Genomic DNA, 16,235 nt, shown 5'->3' with positions numbered 1-16,235 from the left:
CATTCTCCGGAACAATGGAACGAGCTCGTGACTTATTAGAAATAATACATACCGATGTATGCAGTCCAATGTGTTGATGCCCGTGGTGGGTATCATTATTTCCAGACCTTCACAGATGATTTGAGCAGATATGGGTATATCTACTTAATGAAACACAAGTCTGAAACATTTGAAAAGTTCAAAGAATTTCAGAGTGAAGTAGAGAATCATCGTAACAAGAAAATAAAGTTTCTACGATCTGATCGTTGAGGAGAATATTTGAGTTATGAGTTTGGCCATCATTTAAAATAATGTGGAATAGTTTCACAGCTCACGCCACATGGAACACTACAGCATAATGGTGTGTCCAAACGTCGTAACCGCACTTTATTGGATATGGTGCGATCTATGATGTCTCTTACCGGGTTACCACTATTGTTTTGGGGTTATGCATTAGAGACAGCTGCATTCACTTTAAATAGGGCACCATCAAAATCCGTTGAGACGGCGCCTTATGAACTGTGGTTTGGCAAGAAACCAAAGTTGTCGTTTCTTAAAGTTTGGGGCTGCGATGCTTATGTGAAAAAACATCAACTTGATAAGCTCGAACCCAAATCAGAGAAGTGTGTCTTCATAGAATACCCAAAGGAAACTGTTGGGTACACCTTCTATCACAGATCCGAAGGCAAGATATTCGTTGCTAAGAATGGATCCTTTCTAGAGAAGTAGTTTCTCTCGAAAGAAGTGAGTGGGAGGAAAGTAGAGCTTGATGAGGTAATTTTACCTTATCCCTAATTGGAAAGTAGTTCATCATAGAAATCAGTTCCAGTGATTCCTACACCTATTAGTGAGGAAGCTAATGATGATGATCATGAAACTTCAGATGAAGTTACTACAAAACCTCGTAGGTCTTCCAGAGTACGGTCCGCACCAGAGTAGTATGGTATTCCTATTCTGGAAGTCATGTTACTAGACCATGATGAACCTACAAACTATGAGGAAGCGATGATGAGCCCAGCTTCCGCAAAATGGCTTGAGGCCATGAAATCTGAGATGGGATCCATGTATGAGAACAAAGTGTGGACATTGGTGGACTTGCCCGATGATCGGCCAGCCATAGAAAATAAATGGATCTTCAAGAGGAAGACAGACGCTGTTAGTAGTGTCACTATCTACAAAGCTCGACTTGTCGCAAAAGGTTTTCGACAAGTTCAAGGAGTTGACTATGATGAGACTTTCTCACCCGTAGGGATGCTTGAGTCTGTCTGAATCATGTTAGCAATTGTGCATTTTATGATTATGAAATTTGGCAGATGGATGTCAAAACTACATTCCTGAATGGATTTCTGGAAGAAGAGTTGTATATGATGCAACTAGAAGGTTTCATCGATCCAAAGGGTGCTAACAAAGTGTGCAAGCTCCAGCGATCCATTTATGGACTGGTGCAAGCCTCTCGGAGTTGGAATATATGCTTTGATGGGTTGATCAAAGCATATGGTTTTATACAGACTTTTGGAGATGCCTGTATTTACAAGTAAGTGAGTGGGAGCTCTGTAGAATTTCTAATATTATATGTGGATGACATATTGTTGATTGTTGAATAAGAGTTTTTCAATGAAAGACCTCGATGAAGTTGTTTACATATTGGGCATCAAGATCTATAGAGATAGATCAAGACGCTTGATAAGATTTTTCAATGAGTAAATACCTTGACAAATTTTTGAAGGAGTTCAAAATGGATCAGTTAAAGAAGGAATTCTTGTCTGTATTACAAGGTGTAAAGTTGAGTAAGACTCAAAGCCCGAGCGTGGTAGAAGATAGAAAGAGAATGAAAGTCATTCCCTATGCCACAGTCGTACACAGTCGTAGGATCTATAAAGTATGATGTGATGTGTACCATTCCTATTGTGTACCTTGCCATAAGTTTGGCAAGGGGTTACAATAGTGATCTAATAGTAGATCAATGGACAACGGTCAAAATTATCCTTAGTAAGGACTAAAGAAATGTTTTTCGGTGATGGGGGTGATAAAGAGTTCGTTGTAAAGAGTTATGTCGATGCAAGCTTTTACACCGATCCAGATGACTCTAAGTCTCAATCTGGATACATATTGAAAGTGGGAGCAATTAGCTAGACTAGCACCGTGTAGAGCATTGAAGACATAGAATATTTGCCAAATACATACGGCTCTGAATGTGACAGACCCGCTGACTAAACTTCTCTCACAAGCAAAACATGATCACACCTTAGTACTCTTTAGGTGTTAACCACATAGGGATGTGAACTAGATTATTGACTCTAGTAAAACCTTTTGGGTGTTGGTCACATGACGATGTGAACTATGGGTGTTAATCACATACAGATGTGAATTATTGGTGTTAAATCACATGGCAATGTGAACTAGATTGTTGACTCTAGCGCAAGTGGGAGACTGAAGGAAATATGCCCTAGAGGCAATAATAAAGTTATTATTTATTTTCTTATATCATGATAAATGTTTATTATTCATGTTAGAATTGTATTAACCAGAAACTTAGTATATGTGTGAATACATAGACAAAACCTATAGTCCCTAGTATGCCTCTACTTGACTAGCTCGTTAATCAAAGATGGTTATGTTTCCTAACCATAGACATGTGTTGTCATTTGATGAACGGGATCACATCATTAGGAGAATGATGTGATGGACATGACCCATCCGTTAGCTTAGCATTATGATCGTGTTAGTTTCATTGCTACTGCTTTCTTCATGACTTATACAAGTTCCTCAGACTATGAGATTATGCAACTCCCGAATACCGGAGGAACACTTTGTGTGCTACCAAACATCACAACGTAACTGGGTGATTATAAAGGTGCTCTACAGGTGTCTCCGATGGTGTTTGTTGAGTTAGCATAGATCGAGATTAGGATTTGTCACTCCGATTGTCGGAGAGGTATCTCTAGGCCCTCTCGGTAATGCATATCACTATAAGCCTTGCAAGCAATGTGACTAACGAGTTAGTTACGGGATGATGCATTACGTAACGAGTAAAGAGACTTGACGGTAACGAGATTGAACTAGGTATTGAGATACCGACGATCAAATCTCGGGCAAGTAACATACCGATGACAAAGGGAACAACATATGTTGTTATGCGGTTTGACCGATAAAGATCTACGTAGAATATGTGGGAGCCGATATGAGCATCCAGGTTCCGCTATTGGTTATTGACCAAAGACATGTCTTGGTCATGTCTACATAGTTCTCGAACCTGTAGGGTCCGCACTCTTAACGTTCGGTGGCGATCAGTATTATGAGTTTATGTGTTTTGATGTACCGAAGGTATTTTGGAGTCTTGGATGAGATCGGGGACATGACGAGGAGTCTCGAAATGGTCGAGACGTAAAGATCAATATATTGGAAGGGTATATTCGAACATCAGAAAGGTTCCGAGTGATTCCGGTATTTTTCGGAGTACCAGAGAGTTACGGGAATTCGCCGGGAGGGTCAATGGGCCTTAGTGGAAATAGAGGGCAGCAATGAAGTGTGGGGTGCGCCCCCTAGGCCCAAAACGAATTGGTTTAGGGCTTTGGGGGCCGGCCCCCTCTTTCCTTCTCCCCTCCTCCTCTTTCCTTCCCCACCTAGTTGGACTAGGAAAGGGGGAACCTAGTCCTAGTAGGAGTAGGATTCCCCCCTTGGGGCGCACCCTATGAGGCCGCCGCCCCCTCCCCTTGCTCCTTTATATACGTGGCCAGGGGGCACCCCATAGACACACAAGTTGATCATTGATCTCTTAGCTATGTGCGGTGCCCCCCTCCACCATAATCCACCTCAGTCATATCGTTGCGGTGCTTAGGCGAAGCCCTGCATCGGTAGCTTCATCATCACCGTCATCACGCCGTCGTGCTGACGAAACTCTCCCTCGACACTTTGCTGGATCGGAGTTCGTGGGACATCACCGAGCTGAACGTGTGCAGATCTTGCGAGCCGTTAGATTCATGAAACTTCACATCTACCCTCTCCTCAACCTTTCCGGTAAAATTGTTGTAGACCCGGTAAGCGTGAGAGTTTGAGCCATAACCAAGTAGGAAACCTTCATGAGATTTAGGAGAAAATTTAGAATGACGATGCTTATCAAGAATGTAGCACTTGGAGCCGAATACACGAAAGTATCCAACTTGGGGTTTGTTACCGGTGAGGAGCTCGTATGCTGTCTTGCCGTGTAGCATGTGAAGATACAAGCGATTTGTCGCATGACAAACTGTCTCAACTGCTTCCGCCCAAAAGTGCTTTGGCGTCTTGTACTCATCAAGCATCATTTGCGCCATTTCGATGAGCGTCCCGTTCTTCCTCTCAACAACTCCATTTTGTTGAGGTGTGTACGTAGCCGAGAACTCATGTGAAATCCCTTCTTCGTCAACAAAGGTGTCCATATTTGCATTCTTGAACTCCGTTCCGTTGTCATTGCGAACCTTCTTGATCTTCACTTCAAATTGATTCTGGGCCTTCCTAGCGAAGTTTTTGAAGATCTTTTGGACCTGCGATTTATCACAGAGAAAGAACACCCACGTAAATCTTGAAAAATCATCAACTATAACTAGACCAAATGAGTTTCCACCGAGACTTTTGTAAGCGTTGGGACCAAAAAGATCCATGTGAAGTAGCTCGAGCGGTCTCCTTCTTCACGGGGTGGCTTCCTCCAACCTGTTTACCTACTTGACAAGCGCTGCAAAGTCTATCCTTATCAAATATGACATCTTTAACACCAAGGATATGATCTCCTTTAATAAGCTTGTCCAGGTTTCGCATGCCCACATGACCTAACCGTCTATGCCACAACCAACCTTTAGAGGATTTAGCAATCAAGCAAGTTCTAGGTTGAGCCTTTTTAGTGAAATCAACAATGTATAGATCACCTTTGCGTATACCGGTAAAGACCATTTTATGATTATCTCTACGAAACACTTGGCAGTCTACTTTGGTAAATAGAACATTGAAGCCAAAGTCAGCTAGTCTAGAAACAGAAAGCATATTATAGCCAAGAGATTCAACGAGCATGACATTTTGTATGGAGCTATCATGTGGGATGGACACCTTACCGAGGCCAACCACCTTACCCTTTGAGTTATCACCAAAAGTGACATACTTTCGAGGGCCGTCATTTTTAGCAAGCTCACAAAACATATCTTTATCTCCGGTCATGTCATCGGTACATCCACTATCAAGAACCCATTCCTTTCCTCCTGCCATGTATCCCCGAATATTTGCCATAAGACCAAAGTGTCTCATTGCATCATCAAGATCAAAGTCACTATCATCATCCTCATCATAGTATCCATGTTCAACATCGTCATGTGGTGGATACATTCCTAGAGAGGGTGATTCATTAGATAAATGAGTTTGACAATGATCTTCTCTATGAATTCTAATAGCTTCGGAAATACTATTGCTAATAATTCCAACATCTACTTTGGCACGCATAAGGTTTGTAAGCTCAAATAAACAATCACCAAACTTAGGATCATTGGAGTTCATCTTACTCAAGGCAATAGACTTATGAAGAATCTCATCTAGATTTTGCAAGGAATAATTTGGAAATCATTCCTTTAGAAATTTCCATATAGTGTAGGCACACTCAAGAGTAGGCACGCAACCTATCAAGTTTCTAGGCAAACCTCTAGTGATAAGATTAACAGTTCTAAGATTGTAATCATGTCAATTGACTGATCAAGGGTAGGATGCATAGGATCAACATGAGGTACACAAGGGCTAATAATGTACTTGTTCAAATGATATTTATTGAAAAACACAAGTATCTCATTTTTGCACTCATGAAAGTACTCTCCATCAAGTATAGGCACTCTATGTCTAAGACTCCCCAAAGTAGACTCATCCATATTCCTCCAATGGTGTTTAAACCAAAGCAATGGAGACCAAAGCTCTGATACCAATTGAAAGGATCGAGAAGAGGTGTGTAGAGGGGGGTTGATTAGACAGTCAACAAACAAAGTTGACAGTTTTTAAGTTTTTCAAGTTTGGGTGGAGTTTAATCACAAGTTTAACCATTCACAATACAAATCAAGCAAGCATGCAAAGAGTATATGGGCAGCGGAAAGTAAAGCATGCAACTTGCAAGAAAGTAAAGGGATGGGATTGGAGTGTGCAAACGCAATTGGAGACACAGATGTTTTTGTCGTGGTTCCGATAGGTGGTGCTATCTTACATCCACGTTGACGGAGAATTCAACCCATGAAGGGTAACGGCTGCGTGAGTCCACGGAGGGCTCCACCCACGAAGGGTCCACGAAGAAGCAACCTTGTCTATCCCACCATTGGCATCGCCCACGAAGGACTTGCCTCACTAGGGTAGATCTTCACGAAGTAGGCGATCTCCTTGCCCTTACAAACTCCTTGGTTCACTCCACGATCTTGCCGGAGGCTCCCAAGTGACACCTAACCAATCTAGGAGACACCACTCTCCAAAATGTAATAGATGGTGTGTTGATGATGAACTCCTTGCTCTTGTGCTTCAAATGATAGTCTCCCCAAAACTCAACTCACTCTCATAGGATTAGATTTGGTGGAAAGAGGATTTGAGTGGAAAGCAACTTGGGGAAGGCTAGAGATCAAGATTCATACGATTGGATTGGAATATCTTGGTCTCAACACATGAGTAGGTGGCTCTCTCTCAGAAAATGAGTAGTGGAAGTGTAGGCACATTCTGATGGCTTAATGAGGAGAGGGTGGAGGGTTATATATAGCTGTCGGTGTCAAAACCGGCGGATCTCAGGTAGGGGGTCCCGAACTGTGCGTCTAAGGCCGATGGTAACAGGAGGCAAGGGACACGATGTTTACCCAGGTTCGGGCCCTCTCTATGTAGGTAATACCCTACTTCCTTCTTGATTGATCTTGATGATATGAGTAGTACAAGACTTGATCTACCACAAGATCGTAGGGGCTAAACCCTAGAAACTAGCCTATGGTATGATTGTTGTTGTCCTACGGACTAAACCCTCCAGTTTATATAGACACCGGAGGGGGCTAGGGTTACACAAAGTCGGTTACAATGGGAGGAGATCTATATATCCGTATCGCCAAGCTTTCCTTCCACGCCAAGGAGAGTCCCATCCGGACACGAGACGAAGTCTTCAATCTTGTATCTTCATAGTCCAACAGTCCGGCTAAAGGATATAGTTCGGCTGTCCGGATACCCCCTAATCCAGGACTCCCTCAATAGCCCCCGAACCAGGCTTCAACGACGATGAGTCCGGCACGCAGATCGTCTTCGGCATTGCAAGGCGGGTTCTTTTCCAAATTCCGAATACCTGTTAAATAGTGTCCGGCTTCTCATAAATATTGCGCTTCTCGGCTTCCGCGTCCAATAATGGCCATCTTCCACGTGTCGAACGAATGCGAGCGGCCAGGGCGTTTTTACATTTATCAACCTTGCTGCATGAACAAACTGTCTATTTAAAGAGACGGGGATTCTCAGATTCAAATCACACCATCCTCCCTCGGTGAGCATTCATCGAAGCACGCCCGAAAAAATACATTCCAACATGGCCAGCCAGCGCAGCTCCTCATCTCGCTCCCGTTGCCCTAAGCCCGAAGATTGGAAGAAGTGTTCCGTCCCGCATAGTCAACTAGTGGAGCTACAGACCCAGGGATTTCTTCCTCCAGCATACATGGTCCCCGTTCGAGCCGGGCTCGCCACCTACAATGGCGGGGAGCAGGCGGAGAGCTTTCCAAACCCCTCCAAGGGGGAGCGGGTATGCCTCGTTCCTTATTTATTAAGGGTGCTCGGATTTCCCATCCATCCGTTCCTCCGAGGACTCCTGGAGTTTTACGGCCTCCAGTTGCATAATCTCACTCCTGCCTCCATATTACACATCGCTGGTTATGTAGCCCTTTGTGAGCTATTTCTGGGCTACGAAGTCCACTTCGCATTGTGGAAGAAGCTATTCTGCCTCGTGCCCCGTACTCAGAGGGGGTCAATATATCAAGTGGGTGGGGCCGAAATATGGCGCATCGCCGTGACCGGATACCTATGCGGTACCCCGAAGAAGACGTCCGAAGACTGGTCTTCAGAGTGGTTTTATATGGAGGACGTCCCCCTCCCGGATCCTATTCGGACCGGCCTTCCTGAGTTTGATAACGCCCCTTTAAAGAAGCGCCTAAGTTGGCGACCACGGAGCCCTCAGGAGGAAGATGACAGAGACGTTTTTTATCTGATGGGCCGGATAAAGGTCTTGGCCCAACCGGGACTGACCATAACCGAGGTTATATCAATATGCATTATGCGGGGGGTGCAGCCACTTCAATATCGAGGCCACCCCATGTGGGACTTCAATGGGGAAGATGATGCCACCCGCTGTGGTCGTATGGGGCCGGACTCCATTGCCACTCTAGCAAAAATTATGTCCAGTTTGTACAAGGGAGAGGAAGAGGAGTTCCTCCGCATCAAGCCACGGGACGGATTCTCCATGTACAACCCTCCGAGCTGGGTAAGCCGCCGCTTTTTATACCCTCCCTTTCCGCATTTGTGCAATAAATATCTTACTTTTCCCGTTCACCGCAGGAGCTGCGTAAGGCAGTAAGGGAGATTAACAGCCCACCTCCACAACCCGAGGACCCCGAATGGACCCTCGACCCCGGCCTCCAAGAGGATCCGGACATATGTGTGGAGCTGATTGACAGGATATTTTATCAATTAAGCTGTGATGAGGACATGGTGGCCATTATGGCCGACTATCCGGGGCTACTCCCTGCCTCGCGGGTAAGTGAGACCAGAGTCCCAACCTTTGAGAAGTATCCCTTTTCACGCACTTCACCTACCGTATCTGCACGGTGTTCTACAGGGAAGGTCCTCGGGACACCATGCTGAGCCCGTGGTGAATCGCCAACGAGGCGCACCGAAGCCGGGCAGGCTGAAAAGGAAGGCGGTCCAGACGGAAACGCCGGCACAGAGGTATTTTACCAAACCTCACTCCTTGGTCATCATATTTAAAACGTAGTAATACCCATGTTTCAATGAAGGAAAAGCGCTCGCCGGACTATATCCGGAGAGATCGCCGAGCACGCCTCTACTAGCCGGGCTCCGGGGCCGGACACCGAGGCGGAAGCTAACACGGGGCACCCGTCAGATGCTCCTCAGACAGAGGATGTAGATAAAATATCCGCCACAAATTCCGAAGTGGAGAGCGCCATGAATCACAGGCGTCACCGGGCCGTACTCTGCGACGCTTGTTTCTCCCAAGAGGCTTTTGATGCCTTCAACTCAGGAGACGCGTACATCTGTGCTGCTCAAAATGGCCTTGCTCGAGCCACGGATCAGTAGGTAAAGGATATACGGGTAAGAGAATTTGATGATTATGTATAGCAGCAGCCCTTGAGACTTGAAACAGTTGGCACAGCTTATTTAAGGATCATTATTTGTGCACGTTCTTACAGAGAAGAATACCCAACTATCTCATGAGCTTGAGGAGTGCAAGGCCCAGCTACAGGCCGCAGTTGCCGCATTGAAGGAGTCCGAGAAGGCCCCACTGGTAACACCTGTTTCAGAGAATGATAGGTACCATAAAGAGTGCGGCATGCCTGCAAATCTGACAATGAATATTGCAGATGACTCCGGAGTGAATCCGGATGAGCAACATGCCATACGGCAGCGAAAGGCTGGAGAGCACATACATACGCGCGTCATTCAGGAGAAGAATAATCTCCAAGATGCCATTACCCATCTGAGTGTGGAACTAAAGGATGTTCACGCCCAGCTGTCCGACTCCGTTAAGGAGAGTAAGCGGCTTCGACGCGGCATTTTCAGTAAGTGCTTGAACGAACTTTTGGAAAGAGTTTGACGAAGAAGCCGGCTAATTAGAGTTATGTCTGCAGGCGTGCTGACGGGTCGTCCCGCGGAGGAGATGCCCGGGTCTGCGGGTGATCTTCTACCAGAGCTGTCACAACTGCACGAACAAGTTCGGCAGGTGATGCAAGGTATTGCCCAGGCCTTGTGGCCATCCGTCTCCCTGCCCGAAGGCATTGGAGAGCTTGTGGAGAAGCTCAAGGGAGCGCGGCGGCGCTTCCGATTATGGAAGATATCGGCCTACCGTCAAGGATTATGGAAAATATCGGGCTGCGGCATGGTGCCCCTCTTCTTCGGAGATGCACCGTTGAAGGACTCCGGTGGTGCTTTTCTTATAAAGCTCTCCCTCGTGGACCCTGTAGGCTTTAGATCGCCGTGCAATACAGCGTGCCTCATTTTGGTCCTAGGGAAGTTCCTGCCTGGTTAGGTATGCTAGGAATGGTTCTGTCCATGGGGCGATGACGGCCATTATTACGTGGGCTAAAGGTGTTGTTTCGGTGGCGGAGCCTCCGATTATGTCAGAGTGTTCGGTATCTTGCGTTGTGGCCGGGTCCAGACTATTTTGCCCGGTGTCTCCTTCCCATACCACGGATGGCTTAAACAGTCTTTCCAAGAAGATGTTGGGAGGGACCGCATCGTGCTTGGCGCCGATGCGGGCGAGGATATCTGCCGCCTGATTGTTTTCCCGAGCCACATGGTGGAATTCGAGCCCCTCGAACCTAGCTGATATCTTGAGGACGGCGTTGCGATAAGCCGCCATTTTTAGATCTTTGGCATCGAAGTCTCCATTTATTTGGGATATTGCGAGGTTCGAGTCCCCACGCACCTCCAGGCGTCGAATGCCCATGGAAACTGCCATCCGGAGACCGTGTAGCAGGGCCTCGTATTCGGCTGCATTGTTGGAGTCTGTGTACAGTATTTGGAGTACATATTGGACTGTATCTCCAGTAGGGGACGTCAGGATGACGCCAGCCCCCAGACCAGCCAGCATTTTAGAGCCGTCAAAGTGCATGATCCAATTGAAGTATGCGTCGTACTCTTTAGGGAGTTCGGCCTCTGTCCATTCAGCGACAAAATCTGCCAATACCTGCGACTTAATGGCTCGTCGAGGTTTATATGTTATGTCGAACGGGAGGAGCTCAATGGCCCATTTGGCAATCCGGCCCGTGGTGTCGCGGTTGTTTATTATGTCATTCAGTGGCACTTCCGAGGCCACTATAATTGAACACTCTTGAAAGTAATGTCGTAGCTTCCGGGATGCCATCAATACCACATATGCTAACTTCTGATAATGCGGGTACCGTGATTTGCATGGAGTGAGGACAGTGGATACATAATATACCGTCTTTTCAAGGGGGGACTTATGTCCGTCCGTTTCTCGTTTGACGACGAGCACTGTGCTTACTACTTGATGAGTTGCCGCTATGTACAGCAGCATTGGTTCGCCGATGCTTGGTGCGGCCAGGATTGGGTTGGCGGCCAGAATGGCCTTTATTTCTTCCAGTCCGGTTGTGGCCACGTCCATCCACTCGAAGTGTTCGGTGCGCCGAAGGAGGCGATAAAGTGGTAACGCCTTTTGTCCTAAGCGGGAGATAAAGCGGCTTAGGGCCGCCATGCATCAAGTTAATTTCTGGATTTGCTTGAGGTCAGTTGGGATGGCCAACTGTTACAGGGCTCAGATTTTAGCCAAATTTGCTTCAATTCCTCTACTAGAGACGATGAAACCCAGGAGCTTTCCGGTGGGTACGCCGAAGACGCATTTTTCCGGGTTGAGCTTGATGTCGTATGTTCGGAGATTGTCGAACGTGAGCCTCAAGTCGTCTATTAAAGAGTCGACGTGTTTGGATTTAATGACCACATCGTCTACATATGCCTCCACTGTTTTGCCGATCTGCTTTTCCAGGCATGTCTGAATCATGCGTTGGTACGTTGCACCGGCGTTTTTAAGCCCAAAAGGCATTGTGTTCAAACAGAAGGGGCCGTATGGCATCATAAATGTTGTTGCGGCTTGGTCGGACTCTGCCATCTTAATCTGGTGGTAGCCGGAGTATGCGTCAATGAAGCACAATGAGTCGTGTCCTACGGTAGCATCGATAATTTGATCGATGCGGGGGAGGGGGAAGGGATCCTTTGGGCAAGCCTTGTTGAGGTCCTTGAAATCGACGCATAGGCGCCAGGATTTGTCCTTCTTTGGTACCATCACCAGGCTTGCTAGCCAGTCCGGTTGTTCTATATCTCTGATGAATCCGGCCTCCAATAACTTGGCTAGCTCCTCTCCGATAGCTTGTCGCTTAGGTTCAGAGAATCGCCGAAGAGTCTGCTTGACCGGCTTAAACCCTTTTAGAATGTTAAGGCTGTGTTCGGACAGCCTGCGTGGGATTCCTGGCATATCTGATGGGCGCCAGGCAAATATATCCCGGTTCTCGTGCTGGAACTCCCGTAGTGCGGCGTCCATAGCGGGGTTTAACTATGCCCCGATGGAGGCTATTTTTGTGGGGTCCGTTGGGTGGACTTGGAACTTGACTATTTCATGCGCTGGTTTGAAAGAGGTGGACTTGGATCTCTTGTCGAGTATCACGTCATCCCTGTCCACGGTCGAGCGCAGCGCAGTTAACTCCTCTTCCGCGAGGGCTTCGGATAGTGCCTCGAGGGCCAGTGTGACTATTTTGTTTTCGGCGCGGAGCGCTATGTCCGGATCACTAGCTAGAGTGATAATTCCGTTGGGCCCAGGCATTTTGAGCTTCATGTACCCGTAATGGGGTATGGCTTGGAAGATCGTGAATGCTTCCCGCCCTAAAAGGGCGTGGTATCCGCTACTAAACAGGGCCACTTGGAATGTGATTTCTTCGGACCTATAATTCTCCGGCGTGCCGAATACCACATCTAGTGTGATTTTCCCAGCGCAACGTGCTTCCCGACTGGGGATGATTCCTTTGAAGGTTGTGCTTCTTTGCTCAACGCGGTTCCAGTCTATTTCCATTTTTTAAGAGTTTCTTCATAAATGAGGTTTAATCCGCTGCCGCCGTCCATGAGCACTTTAGTGAGCCGAAAGCCGTCCACAATTGGACTAAGGACTAATGCGGCTGGTACTCGGGCTGTTCGGAATTTGGGTTCATCACTGGCATTGAAAGTGATAGCCATGTCGCTCCATGGATTTATTGCTGCCACCTGGCAGATCTCGGCGAGGCTGGGGAGTGGTCGCTTGCACCTGTTATTTGTGGCGAATGTCTCGAAGACTGTTAAAATTGTATTGCAATCCATGGGATGTTGCCCTGCGGTATTTTGAATGAGGAGATCCTCACCGCTCTTGGCAACCTGCCGGAGTACCCAACATGCTCTAAGGCTGTGTGTTGGTATGGTATCCACCGTACTTTGAATTTTGCAGGGTCCATTAAGCCATCCCTCCAATACGGTTCCATGCCCTGTAGTGGGCTTTTGCTTTTTTGCAATTGAATCGGGTGACTTGCGAGGATGCACCCTTTTAATTCGGACTGGGTGTTTGGTCAGAGCCGGATTATCCCAAAACTTTGATTCGGTTTTACAAGCACTTTCCATCGCACAGTACTTCCGTACTATGGCCGCCAAGTCAGCAAAGTGTGCTATGTTGCGGCGCTTATGGCGTTAAGGATTCCCTTGTCTGTGCAATTATTGTAGAAGAATGAGATTGCGTCTTCCTCGCGACAGTCCTTGACCTTGTTCATTACAAGGAGGAATGTGGCCCAATAGTGGTGTACTGTTTCCAGGGGCTCCTGTCTAATGTGGGAGAGATCGCTTGTATCTGGGTGGGTGGGCAGATTTGAGTCCGAACCCTGACCTGATCTGAGACCCAGGGGCATGGGAGTTTCCGATCTTGGAAGTTCGGGCTCCGGGATGTCGCCCGATAGGTCTGGCCCCTTGCCTGATTCTAGGTTCGAGGCTTGGGCGATGTCCTTCCGTAGACGGGTGTCCGGCTCGGAGAGCTCTGGAATCTGGACATAGTTTGTCCTCAAGATAGAGGAAGAATTGCCGCATTGTTCCTCCACCACCGCTACCTGATGGGTGACCGGCAGAGAGTTAATCTCCCTTTGGTCGGGTTTAAGCCCAATCCGATCATAGTCCGTAGTGACTCCCAAAGCGGCGATGCGATCCAAGAGCTCGTTTAGGGAGGAGAGCTCTATTGGATCCATCTGCTCGGCAAGTTCCGAGCTGACGTGGAGGCTGTTTTCGATGACCCGAGAAGTCATCGTCGGCGCAGCAGCCGCACGGGCGGTCATGACGAAACCGCCTAGCCGGAGAGTTTGGCCGACAGCAAGGGCTCCGCCCGAGGCGACGCTGTCCTTGACAACGAGACGAGGTATCCTTCCTTACGGTGATGGCACAGTGGAACTCTCAATGAAAGCACCAGTGTCGGTGTCAAAACCGGCGGATCTCGGGTAGGGGGTTCCGAATTGTGCGTCTAAGGCGAATGGTAACAGGAGGCAAGGGACACGATGTTTACCCAGGTTCAGGCCCTCTCTATGGAGGTAATACCCTAGCTACTTCCTTCTTGATTGATCTTGATGATATGAGTAGTACAAGAGTTGATCTATGATGTCTACTACTCAACCTTCTCCTTGTAGACGTTGTTGGGCCTGCAAGTGCACAGGTTTGTAGGACAGTAGCAAATACCCCTCAAGTGGATGACCTAAGGGTTATCAATCCGTGAGAGGCGTATGATGAAGATGGTCTCTCTCAAACAACCCTGCAACCAAATAGGAAAGATTCTCTTGTGTCCCCAACACACCCAATACAATGGTAAATTATATAGGTGCACTAGTTCGGCGAAGAGATGGTGATACAAGTGCAATATTGATGGTAGATATAGGTTTTTGTAAACTGAAAATATAAAAACCGCAAGGTAGCAAGCGGTAAAAGTGAGCGTAAACGGTATTGCAATGCGTTGAAACAAGGCCTAGGGTTCATACTTTCACTAGTGCAAGTTCTCTCAACAATAATAACATAATTGGATCATATAACTATCCCTCAACATGCAACAAAGAGTCACTCCAAAGTCACTAATAGCGGAGAAAAAACGAAGAGATTATGGTAGGGTACGAAACCACCTCAAAGTTATTCTTTCCAATCAATCCGGTGGGCTATTCCTATAAGTGTCACAAACAGCCCTAGAGTTCGTACTAGAATAACACCTTAAGATACAAATCAACCAAAACCCTAATGTCACCTAGATACTCCATTGTCACCTCAAGTATCCATGGGTATGATTATACGATATGCATCACACAATCTCGATTCATCTACTCAGTCCAACACATAGAACCTCAAAGAGTGCCCAAAGTTTCTACCGGAGAATCACGACGAAAACGTGTGCCAACCCCTATGCATAGGTTCATGGGTGTGGAACCCGCAAGTTGATCACCAAAACATACATAAAGTGGCACGTGATATCCCATTGTCACTACAGATACGCACGGCAAGACATACATCAAGTGTTCTCAAATATTTAAAGACTCAATCCGATAAGATTACTTCAAGGGGAAAACTCAATCCATTACAAGAGAGTAGAGGGGGAGAAGAAACATAAGATCCAACTATAATAGCAAAGCTCGCGATACATCAAGATCGTGCCAAATCAAGAACACGAGAGAGAGAGAGAGAGAGAGAGATCAAACACATAGCTACTGGTACATACCCTCAGCCCCGAGGGTGAACTACTCCCTCCTCGTCATGGAGAGCGCCGGGATGATGAAGATGGCCACCAGTGAGGGTTCCCCCCTCCAGCAGGGTGCCGGAAGAGGGTCCCGAGAGGTTTTTGGTGGCTACAGAGGCTTGCGGCGGCGGAACTCCTGATCTATCTTCTGTTCTGGAAGTTTTAGGGTACGTGGATATATATAGGAGCCGGAAGTACGTCGGAGGAGCCACGGGGGCCCCACGAGGCAGGGGCGCACCCCAGTGGGGTGGGCGCGCCCCCCACCCTCGTGGGCAGCTCCCGTATCTTGTGACGTAGAGTCCAAGTCGCCTGGGTCATAATCGGGAAGAAAATCACGTTCCAAAAAGGATTTTTCTGTTTGGACTCCGTTTGATATTCCGTTTCTTCGAAACACTGAAATAGGCATAAAACAACAAATCTGGGCTGGGCCTCCGGTTAATAGGTTAGTCCCAAAAATAATATAGAAGTGGATAATAAAGCCCAATATTTCCTAAAACAGTAGATAATATAGCATGGAGCAATCAAAAATTATAGATACGTTGGAGACGTATCAAGCTACCACGAGATCGTAGAGGCTAAACCCTAGAAGCTAGCCTATGGTATGATTGTTGTTGTCCTACGGACTAAACCCTCCGGTTTATATAGACACCAGAGGGGGCTTGGGTTACACACAGTCGGTTACAATGGGAGGTGATCTATATATCCGTATCGTCAAGCTTGCCTTCCACGC

The sequence above is a fragment of the Triticum dicoccoides genome, chromosome 3A (genome assembly GCF_002162155.2).
Source record: "Triticum dicoccoides isolate Atlit2015 ecotype Zavitan chromosome 3A, WEW_v2.0, whole genome shotgun sequence".
In the NCBI taxonomy this organism is placed as follows: domain Eukaryota; kingdom Viridiplantae; phylum Streptophyta; class Magnoliopsida; order Poales; family Poaceae; genus Triticum; species Triticum dicoccoides.
This window is presented reverse-complemented; position numbering follows the sequence as displayed.